Below are 19,992 nucleotides of genomic sequence, written 5' to 3' on the forward strand. Positions count from 1 at the left end.
CCGTACACTTCTTGCAAATATCAATTACTATTGTTCAATGCCTTTATTGTTACGCTGCCCCCCCCACCCCCCCCCCCCCAACCCTTGGTAGGCCTCTGTTTGGTCCTCGCACCTCCGCACAGCCTCCTGCGCGGGGCATGCCACCCCCTCCGTGCTCCCGCCTCTTTCCAGTCAGGCCCCTCCTTCCCCTCAAATCCCCCGGCCCCGGGGAGCCGGCGGGACGCACGCGCACTAAGGGAGGTAGGCGGAGTCTTGAGGAAGAGGGAGGAGGGGCAGGAGAACCCAGGGAGGGGAGAAGAGGGGCGGAGGCCGCGCGGGGTGGGGCCCGGCGGGTACGCGCTCGCTGCGTCGACGTGCTGACGCCATGACGCCCCGGCCGGTGTGTGTCGGTGTGTGTGTGTGTGAGTGTGCGCGTTCTGAGTGTGTGTGTATTTGTGTATCGGCGGTCCCGCAGGTCCCGGATGTTGCGGACAGTATGAAGCGAGCGCAGGGGTACGGGGACCAGCAGCTGTCGCCGCCGTTCTCAGGTGAGTGGGGGGAGGAGAGTCAAGGGAGAGGGTTGTCCTGTCGGAGTGTGGGGGGACGCCTCCCTTAAGAGGTGACTGACCCCCACCCCCCCCCCCCCCCCCCCCCGCCACACACATACTCTTCTCTGTCCCATATCCCACATCCTGGGTTACGTGGCCTGGGAATGCCAGAGCCTAATCAACCGTTCCTTCTCCCAATCCCAAGCATTCAGGAGACACAAATGCGCCCCCTGCCTTCAGCCCCCCCCCATCATTTTCCCAGCCCCATCCCCCTTGCCAAATAGTGAGCTGTCGCCTGCGGCGAGATGGGTGACTGCGCATGCGCGAGTGTGAACGAGCTAGGGGTGCTTGTTCGCTGCCCCCGGGGCGCATGCGCATCGCTATGTTGCAGGGACCTGCGGGATAAAGAGCCCCTTGACCACGCGCCCGCCTTCTGCCCAGACAGTGGGCTGCCAGATAGCGCGCCTGTTGCTCCTATCCAAAAGGCAGAGTTTAAATTATTTGACGGACTTACTGACAAAGCAGTATTTGCATCTCGTGTTGCCCTAGAGACTCCCAGGCTACTAACGCTTTCCAGAGCCAACGTGCCCCACGCTGACCCTTCTTTTGAAACTGTCACTGCAACTTCTAGTTCCAGCATTACTTTTCTTTCCTCCCACAGTCATGCTGTACTTTTTTTTTTTTTTAAGATTTTATTTATTTATTCATGAGAGAGAGAGAGAAGGGAGCCCGATGTGGGACTCGATCCCAGAACCCTGGGATCATGACCTGAGCCGAAGGCAGACGCTTAACCATCTGAGCCACCCAGGCGCCCAGTCATGCTGTACTTTTAATACAAACATCCCCTAAACTTAGGAGTAGGTGCCCCAACCCATTCAATTATCCTGGCAGGGAATTTTGGTGGCTTTTCTAAGGAGGACTAAGGGTCACAAAAAAGAAAGTAAGGGGAGTACCTTTTAGTAAGATTCTTAATTATTATCGTAGAACTAGATGAGGTAGAGATAAAGAACACAGTGTAAGGCTTAGAGCAGTAACTGTAAATCAAGACATCAGGGTTCTCATGTCTAGCCCTCCTACCTCTTGTGACCTATTTACCTCTTTTTTTTTTTTGTAAAAGATCTTCCTTTAAAGAAAAATAAAAAGGATCTTCCTTAGCGCTTTCATTTTAGCTGTACATTATTGATGCTCTGTGAACATCACACGAAAACAAAAGCAATTTGAAACTACTAGTGGAGGATAACTTACCCAGTGGAGGTTTTAACTTTAAGCAGTGGGAGTGATGTTTCTTGCCTATTTGCAAGTAAGGAAGAGCAGTGTAAAATAAGGAACTCTAAAGTACAGTAATATTTCAGTGATCTAGGACCTAGGTTTCAGTTGGCAGATTATTCATGGTCCTTAATTTGCTGCTGTATGGCCACTCTTGGATACTTGGATGATGCTTCCCTCTGGTATCCGAACAGGGTGAGGAAATGATAAATTCTTACAAACAGAAGTTTTGCTGAATAGCAATGAAATGAATAGCTGAATTGTTGGGGGGGGGGGACAGCTTTTTGTGTGTTTTTCAGTTATCTTTGCCAGACCTGTTTCCTATCTGGATAACTGAGGATGAGTGATATTAGTAAGCCTTATTTTCTATTTTCTTCCCTTTGTGTTCTTTCTTTGGTGTTCTAGCAAGGCTTTTTTGGCTGCCATTCTTAACTGTAGGGCCTTATGTTTCGGGGCCTTAAAGTGTGTATATATATATATATTTCACTTCCCCTTTTAACCCTGGCCTTTGCAAGGTTCAGTTTTCTTTTGTGCTGTTTTCTGTTGCCATGGTTACAATGGGAGCCAAGAGATGACACAGAAGCAGCACAGGAATTTGGGGGGCATATATCATTCTGTTTCCTGGAAAGATCTGGAGACTCATCTTGTTTTCCTTGTGTGAAGACTAAGGAGTATAAGTTATTGTGACAGCTCCACACTTAGGGTGGGGATGGTTGGTGTCCATTGGCACTTTGGTGACTTCTGTTAGAGCTCTTCATAGTGGTTAGTGAACTGGAAGATGTTCAGTGTTGCCTACATCCAGACTTGCATCAGGTTCTGGTGCAAGTGAAATAAAACTGTTGAGGTAATAAGTAGCCATTTCTCAGGAGGTTTCTGTCATCTGTGATCCTTTGTTTTTATCTGGAAGCATTTCATCTGGTTGAATTTACTGAAGCCTTATTCAGGAATTTTTATGGTGTGAAGGCATGATTGCTTTTAGGATTAAGATGACTATCCTCACTTTGTATTGGTGCAGAGCCATTTTTAAAAAGTCTCTTTAAAATGGGTAATGCGGGCGCCTGGGTGGCTCAGTTGTTAAGCGTCTGCCTTCGGCTCAGGTCATGATCCTCCAGGGTCCTGGGATCCAGCCCCGCGTCAGGCTCCCTGCTCCGCGGGAGCCCTGCTTCTCCCTCTCCCACTCCCCCTGCTTGTGTTCCCTCTCTCGCTGTGTCTTTCTCTGTCAAATAAATAAAATCTTAAAATGGGTAACACATGGGGCGCCTGGGTGGCGCAGTTGATTAAGCATCCCACTCTTGGTTTTGGCTCAGGTCATGATCTCAGAGTCCTGAGATCGAGCCCCGCGTAGGGCCCTGCACTCAGTTCAGAGTCTGCTAAGACTCTCTCTCGCTCGCTCTCTAAAATAAATCATTAAAAAAATAAGATGGGTAACACACATGAAACAAAATTCAGAAGGTACACAGAGAGAAAAATCTTCCTTCTCTGTCCTCGTTTCATCCATCTAGTTAAACCCTCCTAAGCCCTCTGCAAGGGAGACTGTTGTTACCTGTATCTTGTTTACCCTTCCAGAGATAGTCAGTGCTTTTACAAGCATATACAACTATGTACCCTTTTAAGTTTTTGTATATATTTACTGTTTTACACAAACGGTAAGATACTATAGCCATTAGTCTGCACTTTGCTTTTTTTACTTAGTATATCCTGGCCATCATTCTATAGAGTAATAGAATACCTCTTCCTTTTTGAAAGATGACAGATAGTCCCTTGTACAGATGTACCATCATTCAGCCAGCTCTTATTATTGGATACTTAGGTTGTTTCCAGTGCTACAATTAATTCCTTGTATGTACTTTCTAGGTACATGGGTATCTTTTGGGTGAATTCCTAGTGGAAGTGCTGGATCAGAGGATATATGCATTTTTAATGTTGTTAGATACTGTCAAATTGCTTGCCATAGAGGTTATACGAATTTATATTCCTGCCAGCAGTGCTGTGAGTCTCTTTCCTCACCAGCACTGTATTACCAAAATGTTTTTTTTTTATCTTTGTACAGTCTTTTATCTAAGATTTTAAGTTCATTATGTAGCTTGTTAAGCCTCATTATACCCAGGAGTTGTGGATAAATACCATCAACTGTTTTGCAGATGGGAGTGGTGGTGGAAGATAGTGTTCGACTGAAGAGTAATGTCATGGGACTAAAGTCATATGCCTGGATAACACAGCAAATCCATGACACTTCTCAGAAGACATGTAAAACTTATGCTTCCTTTAACTCTTAGATGCTAGTTTCTCTGTGCAAAATTCAGTAAGCCCATAAGTGATGTTTTATGATCTCCTTTTGATAGCTTTGACTCGAAATTGTTTGTACAAGTGAACTGCCATTCTGTTGAGGAGTTGAAAAGCTAACCCAGTTAGTTAAAGGTGCTTTCCTGAGTGCTTTCACAAGATACTGGTACTAGTACTTTTTAAAAGTCTGCTGATGGTAGAATATTTCACTATGAGCTGTGAGGAAATGGAAAAGAATTTAAAAATGCATGGGCCTGAAGGAGCTCACAGTCTTGTTAGAAAAACCAAATCTACTGAGTATGTGAAATAGAGAACAGTTAGAATGGGAACGTAATACACTGTGTTCCATGTTGAGAGGACTTTGTAAGAGAGTGATAAGGTTTAGAGGAGAGTTCGTTTGGGAGGCCTTTCTGGAGGAAGTGCATTTTGAGCCCTTCCCCCCCCCTTTTACAACTGTTTATGTAAAAAATTTTAAAAATACAGAAAAATCCAAAGAGTAGTACAATTATTACCTTTATACCAATTATCCCCTAGATTCCATAATTTACATTTTGCTATATTTGCTTTATGTATATATGTGCATGTATGTTTATATACATAAGTATAAATTTTCATATTGCAGACATCATAACATCTTAATACTTTCATACTTTAAATACTTTAGATGCATCTTCTTAAAGATATTGTTTTGCTTAATTGTTCTTAGGATATATTGTCATAGTTAAGGGAATTAACAGTAATTTTCTAAAAGCCATCTAATATCCAGTTAAAGTTCAGGTTTTTCTTCAAACATGTATCTTTAGTCTTTTTAAATCTAGAGCAGTTTATTTAAATCTAGAGCCACAAGAAATTGCCTTTATGAAGAGACCAACCCATTTGTCTTCTAGAATATATCACTTCTGGAATTTTCTGTTTATTTCCTCACGGTTTCATTTAATTTGTTCCTTTATGCCCGTATTTCCTATAAACTGGCATTTAAGTCTATGGTCTGATTAGATTCAGAGTAAATACTTTTGGTAAGAATTCTTCATAGGTGTTGCTCTGTACCTCATATTGGGTCACAATAAGAGAAATAATGTCATAATATCCCATTATTCATGATGTTTAGTTTGTTTGATAATTTGTTTAAAATGATAAATACCATATCTCCAGGGTAGACATTTTTTTTCCCTTTGTAGTTAGGAGGTAATCTGTAGAGTGGTGACACTTTGGAACTATACTATTCTACTTCTCCAGCAGTCTGTCACCTAATGATAGTGATCCTTGTCTGAATCTTGTTGCAAAATGATAACTTTCTAATTCTGCTATTCCTTTTACATTAGCCTTCAATCTTCTGTAAAGATTTCCCTCATCAGTTAGGAATAATTATAATTTCTATCAAAAGTTAGGTAAATTCTTAATTTTCCTTTTAACAATTTCCTGAGTAAGGAGATGGTGTAATAATCACCTCGAATGGTGGCAAATGAATTGTTTTTCTCACTTTCTTTTTTTTTTTTTAAGATTTTATTTATTTATTTGACAGAGAGAGACACAGCGAGAGAGGGAACACCAGCAGGGTGAGGGGGAGAGGGAGAGCAGGCTCCCCGCAGAGCAGGGAGCCCGATGTGGGACTTGATCCCAGGACCCTGGGATCATGACCTGAGCCGAAGGCAGTCGCTTAACCGACTGAGCCACCCAGGCGCCCTGTTTTTCTCACTTTCTTTGCTTTAGTATCATTGTAAATTCATGGACCTTAATTTATTCTACATGTTACCAACAATTATAGACATTTTTTGAAGCTCAAAATGTTCCATATTTGGCTTGTAGAAACCTTTTAAGCTTGGTTTATGAGTGCTTCCTTGCCGTCTGGTACAAGAAGTTCCTGCCTCACTTTGTGTTTTTCTTGTCCTAGTTGTGGAACCCTCATCTGTGTGTGTGTGTGTGTGTGTGTGTGTGAGAGAGAGAGAGAGAGAGAGAGAGAGAGATATGGGTGTGTATACACACCCATATGTAGGATTTATATATATATCACATTTTCCCTTTTATTATGTTGTTCATCATGGAGCTTCTGGAGCCAACATCTAAAAACTGTAGGTGCCTTTATTCTAACACAATGCACCTAGTGTTTGACTCACCTCTGTGCCACTGACATTGCTGGATTCTGGATCTTAGACCTCCCAGATTCCTTGTTTTGAATACTCTTTGTGAAGGACAGGCAGCACCTCTGAAGACAGCTTTGCCTTCCCCCAGCTCTCCAGTAGAAGGTTAGCTGTAGAGGAGACTGGGAATTTCTTCTCTCATGAGCAACCTTGCTTTTTTTCCGAGATGAAAGGTACACAAGATGGAATTTAGAGACGGAAATTGTGTTTATAAGCTTTCTTGGAGATGTGGGGTTTGAGTGTTCTATAAAAGCATCTTAGCGTGTACATGCACAAGTATGTGTTTGTCTTTCCTTCCTTTTCCTCATTTCTACACGGTTCTCCACACAGTTGGAGCGTTATGTAAGATTATGCTGTGATAGCATATTTTTTTCATTATCACTAGATTTTCTTGATAAAAAAAAGGAATGAGACAAATTGTTCTTAATTAGGGAAATTTTTCAGATAGGCCATGAACTCTGATATCTAGTGGTCTTAACTCAGGGTCTGGAACAGTGCTGAATCCTGTGGATTTCTGTCCTGTACTGTAGACTCAGGAGAAATGTTGGCACATCCACAGTGTTTTCTTAAAATCCATCATACTAATGAAGGTTAATACAAACAAAAGGTACAGTGGAACTGCATTCTAAAGCTGGTTTTAGGGGCTGGACTAATACCTGCCTTAGCAGGAAATGTTTTATTAGACTTTTACCATGTAGTGGTATTTTGAGTAATCTTACTGATTTCAAGTTACTCAAGGCCTGATGATAAGAGTATTGTAATATGTATCTGAAATTCTTTTTTTTTTTTTACTATCTTGTCATATTTACTTCCAGACTTAATGAGGTTATTCTCAACCTGGTTTCATAACAGTACTGGCCCCATATGAAAATCTGGTTGTGTATTCAGGGAAGCATACCTCTTTTGTGTGTGTGTTTGGTTTCAGGCATGGTGAATCACTCTGAAAGGCTCTGCTGACACGTTTGCCACTAAGATCCAATAGCTTCTTTTCCTTTTGTTTTTGACAAGCTCACATTATAGGAAAAAAGATTCTGAAGTATAATCTCTTCAGGAAATGCTTGGGCCTTCATTCTTACAACTGTAGTCACGTTTTAATAGAATTGGCAGGAGTTGCCTCGTTGTTCTGTGTGGCAAAGCTGGTCGTGCTGCTTGGGGAGAGCTGGGTGCAGAACTCAGAGTGGGAGTTAAACGTTCAGGCAGTAACCCTTCCTTGACTGTGAAGACCTTTCTTCTTGACTCTTTCTAAGAAGCTCTTGGCACAAATCTTTCTACTGTGGCAGTAGCTACGTTAGAGAAGGGCTTGCAGTAGTTCTCTGAAAGCCTCTCATTCTCTCCAGTGTGTGTGTCTGTCTGTAAGAAAAACGTATGTAATCGTTCATCTCCTTAATTTAAGATTTATACAATTTTTGGCATATAGAAACAGGTACTATTTTCTATCATTTTGACTGCTTTAGTTACTTTATATCAGTGGAGTCATGTGGTCCTTTTGTATCTGGCTTATTTCCCTTAGCATAATGTGTTCCAGGTTCATCTGTGTTGTAGCACATGTCAGACTTTCTTTCCTTTTTAAGGCTGAATAATATTCCATTGTGTGAATAGACCCCATTTTGTTTATTCATTTATCCATCAGTGTTCACTTGGGTTGCTTCCACCTTTTGGCTGCTATGAATCATGCTGCTCTGAACGTGGGTGTTCAGCTATCTCTTTGAGATCCTGCTTTCAGTTTTTCTGGGTATATACCCAGAAGTGGAATTGCTGAATCATATGGTATTTCTATTTTTAATTTCTTTGAGGAACTGCCATACTGTTTAATATGGAGGCTGCACCATTTTACATTTCTACCAACAGTGCGTAAGGGTTCCAGTTGCTCTACATCCTCACTAACTCTTACTATTTTCTGGGGGTTTTTTTGATAGTAGCCATCCTAAGGGTGTGTTTAAAATTTTTTTTAATTTTATCTTTTTTTTTTTAAGATTTTATTTATTTATTTGACAGAGAGACACAGCGAGAGAGGGAACACAAGCAGGGGGAGTGGGAGAGGGAGAAGCAGGCTTCCCGCTGAGCAGGGAGCCCCATGCAGGGCTCGATCCCAGGACCCTGGGATCATGACCTGAGCCGAAGGCAGACGCTTAACGACTGAGCCACCCAGGCGTCCCTAAAATTTTATCTTTTATTGAAACTAAGTTTTAAACTTTAACAGAGTCAGATTTATTATGTTTTTCCATGATCATGTGTGTATTTGTGTCTTAATGAAGGAATCCTCCCCTATACTGAGGTAACAATTATATCTTATATTTTTTTCTAAAAGTTTTAAAGTTTTGTTTTTCACATTTGGGTCTCTGATCCACGTAGAATTTATTTTGATGTTTGCTGTGAAGTAGGGATCTAACTTTTTACCATAAGGATAACCCTGAAGTAGGAATTTAATTTTTTTTCCATAAGGATAACCCAGTATCCCAGCATCATGGTCTGCCCCTTATGACTTTATAATGCCACTTACATGTTTCTGTATACTCTGTTCTGTAATGTTGGTCCGTTTACGTATCTCGTACTGGTACTACACTGCCTTAATTATCTTAGCTTTATAATTGTTCATATCTAGTAGGGCAGGTCTCCCTACCTTGTTCTTTTTCTGTTCATCAGCCTCCCTGAAAAACCCTGTCAGGTTAGTATATTTTAAAGAAGCCATTTGCTGTCTAAAATATATTGACATAATATATAATGGCCTTCTCCAAAAAGAAAAAAAACCCCAACAAACCAAGCCTCCCTTAATCTAGCAGCTGACCATTAAGGTTATCTCTTGTTCTGAATAAGCCTATAATTTCCATTCGAATTTTAGTTTTGTTGGAATGACTTTCATTTTATATGGGGATATGATCTTCAAATGGAGGAGAACCTTGTTATAATTTGGTGTCTCAGATAAGGACACCAAATAAAACATTCTTGGTAACAGTATTGAAGTTCTGTGGTGTTAAGGCTTTCTTGATCATAAGGAAAAGAAATCTATTTAACGAGGCACCTGGGTGGCTCAGTCGTTAAGCATCTGCCTTCGGCTCAGGTCATGATCCCAGGGTCCTGGGATCCAGCCCCGCATCGGGCTCCCTGCTCCGCGGGAAGCCTGCTGCTCCCTCTGCCACTCCCTCTGCTTGTGTTCCCTCTCTCGCTGTGTCTCTCTCTGTCAAATAAATGAATAAAATCTTAAAAAAAAAAAAAAAAGAAACCTATTTAAAATAACATATAAAAGATTTTTCAAAAGGAAGTAGTTGTAGTAGAATCCAAGAAAAAGCTGAACAACAAGACCTTAAGGCTGGAACCAAAACAGTTCCAAGGACTTCAGCAATAAGACTTAATGGACTCTAGTGTTCTGCCATAAGTAGACCTCAGTATCCATGAGGCTTAATTCAGATTCCTGAATGATATCTGATTTGGCCAATCTACAGCATGATTTTCCCTGGGCCAGATGTCTGCCCCAAGTTCAACTCTGGGTGAGGATGGGGAATGGAAGATTTGCTACAAATGGTAATTTTGGGGGTGGCTGGAATCAGAGACAGATTCTCTTAGAGCAGTGGTTCTCAAACTTTTTAGTCTAAGGGCTCTGTACTTTTAAAAATTATTGAGGACCCTAAGAGCTTTTGTTTATGTGGTTTATAACTATTGATATTTACCAAACTAAAAATTAAAATCAATAACAGTTAAAAAAAAATTAATTACCTAGGGGTGCCTTGGTGGCTAAGTCGGTTAAGCATACAACTCTTGGTTTCTGCTCAGGTCATGATCTCAGGGTCGTGGGATCAAGCTGTGTGTTGGGCTCCACACTTAGCGGGGAGTCTGCTTCAGATTCTCTCTCCCTCTGCTTCCCCCCACTAGTGAGCGTGCACTCTCTCACTCTCTAAAATAAATAAATAATTACCAAAAAAACCTATCTCATGTTAACATAAAATCTTTATGAAAAATAACTTTTTCAAAAAATTAGAGGAATGTGACTTTTTTTTTTACACTTTTGCAAATCTCTTAATATCTGGCTTAAGAGAAGATGGATTTTCTTACCTACTTGTGGATTCAGTCTGATGTGATTGATAGTTTTGATTGAAGTATTTGAAGAAAATATAACTGCAAGGGATATGTAGTTGGAAAAGGGAGAAGTATTTTCAGACAGTTGTGCATATTCTTCTACACAAAACTTGGCAATTGGTAGTTTCTTTTTAATTTTTTTTTATTTTTTAAATATTTTATTTATTTGACAGAGATATCTAGAGCAGGAACACAAGCAGGGGGAGTGGGAGAGGGAGAAGCAGGCTTCCCGCTGAGCAAGGAGCCCTAGGCGGGTCTTGATTCCAGGACCCTGGGTTAATGACCTGAGCCGAAGGCAGATGCTTAACGACTGAGCCACCCAGGCACCCCAACAATTGGTAGTTTCTTAAAAGTTAAGTTGCAGTGTGGAAACTGAAATCATTGATGTTACTGTTACATTAAAATCCATTGGTCTGGGGGTACTTGGGTGGCTCAGTCGTTAAGCGCCTGCCTTCAGCTCAGGTCATGATCCCAGAGTCCTGGGATCGAGCCCCACATCAGGCTCCCTGCTTGGTGGGAAGCCTGCTTCTCCCTCTCCCACTCCCCCTGCTTGTGTTCCCTCTCTCGCTGTGTCTCTCTCTGTCAAATAAATAAATAAAATCTTAAAAAAAAAAAAAAATCCATTGGTCTGTCTTACACTTTGAATGGGTTTTTTACCCATTTGTGATTTGATAACGTGCATTGGTTGTTTGGGAAATATTGGTTCATTGAGTTAAGCAAATTTTCCAGATGACACATTTCATAATGCAAAAAAATTAAAAAAAAAACAAGGTAGGGGCTCCTGGGTGGCTCAGTCGGTTTAGAGACTGACTCTTGATCTCAGCTCAAGTCTTGATCTCGGGGTCATGAGTTAAACCCTTCGTTGGGCTCCATGCTGGGCATGGAGACTGCTTTATTTTTTTTTTTTTAAGATTTTATTTATTTATTTGACAGAGACACAGCAAGAGAGGGAACACAAGCAGGGGGAGTGGGAGAGGGAGAAGCAGGCTCCCCGCGGAGCAGGGAGCCCGATGCGGGGCTGGATCCCAGGACCCTGGGATCATGACCTGAGCCGAAGGTAGACGCTTAACCGACTGAGCCACCCAGGCGCCCCTGGAGACTGCTTTAAAAAAAAATACCGCATTAGTTAATATCATCACCCATCTCCTCAGAAAAGTCGGTAAGTATTGGGAATCTGTCAGGCAGCTACAAGATTTTCAGAATTCTGATTTTTTATTAAAAGCTCAAATTTTACCAAGAAAATTTATTGCTTCATCAAAAACATTCTTAAGTGAAATTGACTTAAAAAAAAAATCACCAGTATATGATGGTGAAAGACACCAGACTCTAGTACAGTTTGATGCCTTTACCTTAATTTATGCTAAAGCACCAGTAGTTTTACCCATGGTTGATTTTGTATCACTAGTGCAAATGTCAATGCAGTGAAAAAGGCAAGTGATTTCTTAGTATTATGAAAATAGTTTCAACTTTATGGACTCCTTGAAAGGGGCCTCCAGGGATCCGTGGACTACATTTTGGGAACCACAGCCTTATGAGAGGGTGTGGGTAGGGAAACAAAGGCCTATTACTTGAGGTACAACAAATGTTTCGTGGTAGGATTTTACTGCATTGTTATTGCTGTTCTTGGCCATCATTTAACATGATGTAGAAATGAATGGAATACTTTGAAAGTTTCAGATTTCTTGTTGAACAGAAGTGTTTTCCTAGTCATGATCATTTTCAAACAGCAGAGCTTAAGCTATCCAGATCTTTCAGCCAGATATTCTTTCAAGTATGTGATAATCTTAAGGTAACCCATTTTTTTAAATTTTTCTATTTTTTTAAATTTTATTATGTTAATCACCATACATTACATCATTAGTTTTTTTTTTTATAAAAGATTTTATTTATTTATTTGAGAGAGAGAGAATGAGAGAGAGCACATGAGAGGGGGGAGGGTCAGAGGGAGAAGCAGGCTCCCCGCCGAGCAGGGAGCCTGATGCGGGACTCGATCCCGGGACTCCAGGATCATGACCTGAGCCGAAGGCAGTCGCTTAACCAACTGAGCCACCCAGGCACCCTACATCATTAGTTTTTGATGTAGTGTTCCATGATTCATTGTTTGCGTATAATACCCAGTGCTCCATTCAATATGTGCTCTCTTTAATACCCATCACCAGGCTAACCCATACCCCCACCCCTTCCCCTCTAGAACCTCAGTTTGTTTCTCAGAGTCCGTAGTCTCTCATGGTTCGTCTCCCCCTCCGATTTCCCCAGCTAACCCTTATTTATTTATTTATTTATTTATTTACTTACTTACTTACTTACTTATTTATTTATTTATTTAAAGATTTTATTTATTTATTTGAGACAGAGAGAATGAGAGAGACAGAGAGCACATGAGAGGGGGGAGGGTCAGAGGGAGAAGCAGGTTCCCTGCCGAGCAGGGAGCCCGATGCGGGACTCGATCCAGGGACTCCAGGATCATGACCTGAGCCGAAGGCAGTCGCTTAACCAACTGAGCCACCCAGGCGCCCCCCAGCTAACCCATTTTAATATAGCCTATAGGATTTCTGTCCTGGTAGTAGCACGTGCAAGTTAATATTTTTTTCAAGCAGTTGAATACATTAAAAAACTTGAGATCCAAAAATTCAGGAAGATCTTGCCTTTGCAGAAAAGGCATAGAAGGGGAGGTTAAGGCTGGGAATCTGCCGTTCCAGCCTTATATCTCTTGGTTATTAAAGGTCTTGCTGAAGAGAACCTCCATCCCCCCCCCCCATTTAAATATGCTTTATGACAGACAGGAGTAGTGGTGTTAACTGACTTCATTTCAACGAATATCTATTGAGTGACTATAAATGAAAGGTCTTATAAAAGGTGGAGAAGGGGTATGTTGTGAAATGATTGGGGAATTAAACCAGTATTACATATTTTGGTGTTTAGAATTAGAAGGGATCATTTAGTTGGGGAAGTTGGGGTGGGAGTCAGGACTGTCTTCATGACGGTTACCTTTGAGCTGGGTTTTGAAGGGTAGGTATTTTGAAGGCTGGAATTTTGATTGGCAGAGATGGGAAGGGAATTCAGGCAGAAGGAATGTCATGAGCAAAAATGTGGAGGTGGGGACATGCAGTGTTTGTCAGTATAGGGTGTGTACTGGAAATGTGAACCGTGCAGTATGGCTGAAGCAAAAGATGCCTGAGATAATAGGAGCTAAGATAAGAGAGAAATTGGCCCTGAACATGAAAGGTCTTCTACCAAGGCCAGATAGTTAGGCTTTAGTGTGGTAAATGATGGAGAGACTTTGAAAGATTTTGATTGAAAAATAACACGATCAGAGTGTGCTTTCAGAAAATGTATTCAGCCCCATTCATTAATTCATTCATTAACTATTTTTTAAAATAGTTACTCGGTGCCACTTAAGCATGAAAAACAGCGTATATAATGGTGAACCAAATAGAAAATCCCTATTCTCTTGGAATTTCCAGTCTAGGAAGGGAGCTTCAACAAATAAACACAAATGTAATTACAAATTGTTAATGAAAGAAAGGAATAAATTACTATTGGGGAATAATGGGGGTACTTCACTTTAGTTGGGGGAATCTGGAAAGGCCTTGCTGGGGAAGTTAGATACGAACTGAGTACCTCCCTTGTGCCAGATGCTGTTTTAGGTACTGGGGATATATAAGGAACAGAAGAGTCAAAAATCCCAGCTCTCGTGAAATGCAGATTCAGGTAGTAAATAAGATACATAAATTATATGGTATGTTAGAAGGCAGTATGTCCCAAGGAGGAAAATAAAGCCGAAGAAAGTGATAGGGTATGTTGGGGTGGATGTGGAGGTTATAATTTTAAGTGGAATGGCCATGGAATGTCTCAGTAAAGCACTACAAAGGTAACATTTGAGTAAATATCTGTAGAAGCTGAAGGAGTGAACCAGAGCAAAGGCAAACGCCATGAGGAATGATGTGCCTGGCACGGTCAAGGAACAACCAGGGAGGCCAGCCGTGGCTGGAGTTAAGTGAGCAAGGGAGAAAGTAACCGAAGTGAGATCAGAGAGGCTAGTGGGGGTCCAGAAGCTGCAGAGCAGTGGTTCTCCCCTGGAGCTGCATGTTGGTTACCCGAGGAGCTTTTACAAATCCCGGTGCCCGGGCTGCACCTCATACTGCTGAAATAAGAATCTTGCACGTGGGACTCAGTGGCAATGGAGAAAAGTAGATGGATTTGTTAAAGAAAGAATCCATTTAATTATAGATTGGATGTGGGGGTTGAGGAAGAAGAGTGTCAAGACTGACTCCCAGTTTTCTGGCTTAAGCAGTTGGATGTGTAGAGGTGCCGCTTACTGAGATGGGAGTGGGAGATAAGAATGGGGGGAGTAGGTGTGGGATTTGGAGGGAAGATCAGAAATCAGGAGTTCAATTTTAGACATGTTAAATTTGAGATGCGAACGTGGCTAAGTATAAACATGTTAAGTAGGCAGATGTATGAGTGGGGCTTGAAGTAAGAACTTGAGGTAATAAATTTGTATTATCATGTGCTTATGATGGTCTTAAAAGTATCTAAATGACATCACATAGTATAGATTTGATGGAATGAACTGGAGGTGTGGAAACTGGTTAGCCTGTTCCAGCAAACTGCACAGGGATTGGTGCTAGTGTGAACTGGAATCGTGGCAGTGGGACTAGAGAAGAGAAAAGAGAGTAAGTTGGAGATCTGAGGCCCCGGGGAGCTTGTAAGGAGTGGGGGCGGACAGTAGGCCAGGAATGCAAGACAACTTTGAGATACCAAGCCTGGGTGAATGATCGGTCTGTTAGCAGATATAAAATAGTCAGGAGGAGCTGCTTTGGAAAAAAAGATAGTGTTTGGCTTTGCATGTATTGACATTTAGGATACGCTGCCTAGCAGGCAGGCAGTTGAATCTATTGCACCGGGTTTTTGCAGAGCAGGTGAGGTCTGAAAGATAGATCTAGGTCTCATTTATATAAAATTGATTCACCGTGGGAGCGGCAAACTCTATGAAAATAAACATCCAAAGTCTCTATCATAACCTGTTAGGTCCTCTGTGATATGGTTCCTGCCTGTTTCGTGTATGGTGTTTTCCTTTGTTTACCATGATGAAGCTGCACTGGCTTTTTTATTTTTCTAATATATCCAGCTAAGTCCTTCTTCAGGGCTTTTGCACTTTTTCATCTTGACTCTTCTTTTCCGCTTGGTAGAGGGAATAGGAGTTCCGAGAAAAAACTTCAGAAGTTGGTATCTGGGGAGTAGAGAATATTCCAAGAGATCCTTGGTTAGGTAGAGAGTGTTGGATGAGCATCTGAAATAGAACGGCAATGGGAGCCCCAGACTGCTGCAGTTCTGTCAACACAAAGGCACCGAGTGCCATGTTGGTCTTAGTGTACCCCGGACTCGAATCTGTTCACCAGAAAGGCTCAGTCAGTGGTAGTTCCCCTCCACGTTGGCTGTCTGACGATGGAGTGGCAGTGGAAGTGATGGTCGACCTTTGGAATATAACTCAACTTGATGATAACCTGACTCATTGCCCTCCTGTCACCACTTATGGAAATGTCCTCTGCGTAGGTGAGAAACTTCCTTTTTGAAAGCTGCTGGTAAATTATTTCAGAAACTTTTGACTTGAAGAAACAACATGAAAACAGCAGGGAAATGAACTGCACGTTGACCTTGGTCCATTGTTAGGGACTACTTCTCTTCATGGGCTGGTGCATCACTCCTTTAGTGGTGGTGATAGCAGTAAATGTGAGTAATGCACTATACACTTGAGTCCTTAAAACGAGATGGATGTAATTGCAAAATCTATACTGTATTTTTTTTTTTTTCAGAATGAAAAGATTTCCTTTTTCTGATTTTAAAATAATAGAAAAATAGTAAAAAAAAAATAAAAACTTAAAACATTACATGTCACTAAAAAGTCTTTTATTTTTTTTTAAGATTTTATTTATTTATTTGACAGAGACACAGAGAGAGGGAACACAAGCAGGGGGAGTGGGAGAGGGAGAAGCAGGCCTCCTGCAGAGCAGTGAGCCCGATATGGGGCTCAGTCCCAGGACCCCGGCATCACGACCCGAGCCGAAAGCAGATGCCTAACGACTGAGCCACCTGGGTGCCCCTAAAAATAATCTTTTAAAATAACTACATAGAATTCCTCTACAGAGTTTTGTTGTATGAATGCATCATATTTGGTCAATTCCCTACAAATGAACTTCCTTTTTCTCCAGTTTTTGCTTGTAAATTATGCTCTGATGAGCATCCTAATACATAAATATTTGTATATACTGATCAGATTGATTCATTAGGATGCATTCTGGAAGTGGAAGTGGGATTTCTGCGTTAAAGGGTCTGCAGTGTTCCATTTTTTCATAATTATTCAGATATTTTTATAGTTAGAAGGATATTTAAACAGAATTACAGAATTACAGAATACATTTAAGCATTAAAGAACATTTTAATGAAGGAATCTATTATTCTGTCAGCCATTTTCCCCTTTCCATCTGATAACTTGTTTGTTTCTTAAGTACCATTCTTAGGTCTCACTAGACCTACCTAAAGAGAATTTGGGGGTAGGGAAAGACATACACAGAAGAATTACAGTACTCGGCATCCTACATTAATTATCAGGTAAGGGATTCTAAGTAACCTTTTTTAACTGCCAAGAAAGTGACAATAAGTATGATAGGAATTCAGAGGGAGCTGGGGTGATCAGGAAAGGCTTCAAGACAAGGTAGAACTTGACCTGGATCCAGAAGGGTAATATGCACATAAGAGGTAGGAGAATATTCCTGGCTTTCAGAGTGGTATGACCAGATTTGCAGAAGGCACATGACTGTGTGTGTGAGCTGACCCGCAGGCTTATAGCCTAACCGACAGACTAGTTGGAGAGGAGGCTTCATGTGGCGGTGTAGTGGAGAGGCTTGTATGGGAGTTAAGGTATATTCCAGAGGACTGATTTTATTCTTAGCGCATATGAAGTTGTTCAGTATAGAACTGGAAGATAGAACAGATATATAGATGTGGCCCAACTTAAACTGAATGCATTAAAGTCTCTTTTTTTTCCAAGAAGTGTAGGAGAAGGTTATTTATTTATGTAAGTGTATTATTTAAATGAACTTTCTATAGATCGTAAAAGTTCTCATCCCAAGGAAAAAAATTTTTGTAACTATGTGTATTGATGGACATTAACTAACCTTATTGTGGTGATCGTTTTGTAGTATTATACATATATTACATCATTATGTTATACATCTAAAGCTAATACAGTGTTACATGTCAATTATATCATAAATAAATAAATAGGTGAACTTCCCAGTACTTAAATATTTATTATGTAATTTCACAGATGTGTTGCAACTTCTGTGGATCTTAGTTTCTTCTATAAAATCAAAGAGTTTAGACAAGGTGGTTGCTGAAGTACTTTCTGGGGCTGAGGTTGCAGTGTAACCTTTCAAGAATACCTTGATTTTATGACATAAATTGGCCTGTAGTTAGGCTGATACCCACTTCTAGCTCCTTTGCACCCCCACATCTGTGAGAGCAAAAATCTTCAGTTGGATGATTGTCTCCTAGCTCCCCAGGTCTAGAATGATTCACCTTTGGAAACTCAGTTGTTCTCATCTTTTATTTCTGAATGACATTTAGAGATTTTTGGTTAAAAGAATTTTATGGCTAAGATTGAGCCTCAAGAAGATGCTGTGAGGTTGAGAGGAATTATTATATAATAATAGTTTTAAATGATCTTCCTGTTACTATTCATAGGAATTTATTTCATGCTGGCCTCCTTCATTTATTTTGAATTCACTCCCATGATGACTTTAATGTATGGCCATGCTATGTAAATACATTTTGTTATAAGTTTAGCCCAGATAAAATTTTGGATATGAATCTATAGGAAAAATTACAGAATACATTCCAAAGCAAAATGTTAAGGATTTCTTTTTTAACTCTCTGTTTTGAATTACTTACACCACTTTTTACCTCCTTTTGAGAACTGACTAGTACTTTTTCAAACTCAGAGACTCTGTTTAAAGTGCACAATCATCACAGGGTGTTGTATGGAAGTGTTGAATCACTATATTGTACACCTGTAACTAATATAACACTATGCTAACTAACTGGAATTAAAAGAAAAAATAAAGTGCACAATCAGGTTCACAGCTAATTAGTGGCATACTTTAAGTGTCTCCCACCTAGCATCACATTCTTTTAACTAAACTGTAGTGCCTTTGACCAAAATGTTGTGTTTTAGAGAGAACCAAGGTAAGCTGTCATAAGGTGACCAACTAGCTCTTCTGATAAGCCCTCCCAGGATGCTTTCAGTGTGATGGGGTCTTCAGGATTCAGGATACATTCTAAAGTTTTGCAAGTGAACTGTCTCTTCAGTGTCACCAGAGTTGATTGGTCTCAGGGAAAAGTGGCTAAACAAACTCATAAGGGGCTGACAGATAAACCAGCATGCCATTTTATTTATTTATTTATTTATTCATTCATTCATTCATTCATTCATTCATTCATTTATTTATGGGGGTGTGGCACGCAGTGGGAGAAAGAAACATCTTAAGCAGGCTCCATTCCCAGCGCAGAGCCCAACATGGGGCTTGATCTGAGGACCCTGAGATCATGACCTGAGCCAAAATCAAGAGTCCGGTGCGTAACTGACTGATCCACCCAGGCATTAATTTTCATTGAGGGGTGGTCTTTTCCATGTCCTAGAAAACGTATGTCTGCTCAGTCCATTCCCCTTCTAGTGTCCGGGTATTTATTAGCAAAAACTAATAGTAGCTAATGTTACCCTTCTAGTGTCCAGGTATTAATTAGCAAAAACTAATAGTAGCTAATGTTTACTGAGAACTGACTTACTGTGTCCCAGGCACTGCTCTAAGCATTTTACATGTGTATAAGTCATTTAATCTTCATAATAACCTTATGAAGGAAGTATTCTTGCCTGTATTTTACAGGTGAGGAGTCTGAGGCCTAGAGGTTTCTTTTAATAACTTGCCTGAGATCATGCAGCTAGTAACTACTGTGTTGTATTAACCAAAAGGTCACTTGGTAAGCATAGAATCTTAGCAAAGGGAAGTAAAAATCCTTGAGGCCATTTTATCTGGATCATGATAGAGTCATTCCTTTTTCAAACATTTATTAAGCACCTACTATTTGCTGGGCACTGCCTAGACACCAGACTTGCCAAGGTAAATATCATAGTTGAGTGCCCTCCTGGGACTCAGAGTCTAGTGAGAAAGGCAGGTAATTACAGCAGCAAGAGATTTACACATTGGAAGTGGGGAGGAGGAACCATTTAAATTCTACTTGGAGAGATTAGAGTAGTTGTTTACAGAGGTGAAGAAAAGGCATTCTGGATAGAGAAAACATTTTGTGCAAAGATGTTGTGCCAAGCACTAGCTTACTCTGCAGGCATGAAACAAAGTGTTGTACTAATTAAGGTAATACTGCAGTATAATAATGTCCTGAACTAATTAAGCTGTTGTTGTGGGGATCGGAAACAAATGGGCTTGAAATATATTTCTGAGGTAAAATTGACAAGACATGGTGAATGACTAAATTGGGGGATGGGAAGTGGAGGTGTGGGTTGTGAGAGCGAGTGGGGAGTTAAGGCTAACTTCAGGATATCTGGTTTGAGCCCTTGGGTGAATGGTAGGATCACTCAAAGCAATCAGGTTTTGCGGGGAGGATGGGCTTCCGTTTTGGGACCTGCTGAG

General features: G+C 40.9%; 1 protein-coding gene across 3 annotated transcripts in view; it reads left to right on the forward strand.

Moving 5' to 3' along the window:
• Positions 1-359: 359 nt before the first annotated feature.
• SPOP (speckle type BTB/POZ protein) overlaps positions 360-19,992 on the forward strand; it is a 67,131-nt gene continuing 47,498 nt past the window's right edge. For all 3 annotated transcript variants that reach the window (XM_035026895.1, XM_035026893.1, XM_035026897.1), the window contains exon 1: positions 360-527. The gene's annotated coding sequence lies outside the window, so the exon portion shown is untranslated. The remainder of the gene's footprint in view (positions 528-19,992) is intronic.

The sequence above is a fragment of the Mirounga leonina genome, unplaced genomic scaffold, assembly GCF_011800145.1.
Source record: "Mirounga leonina isolate KUSES-001 unplaced genomic scaffold, KU_Mleo_1.0 Mir_200, whole genome shotgun sequence".
In the NCBI taxonomy this organism is placed as follows: domain Eukaryota; kingdom Metazoa; phylum Chordata; class Mammalia; order Carnivora; family Phocidae; genus Mirounga; species Mirounga leonina.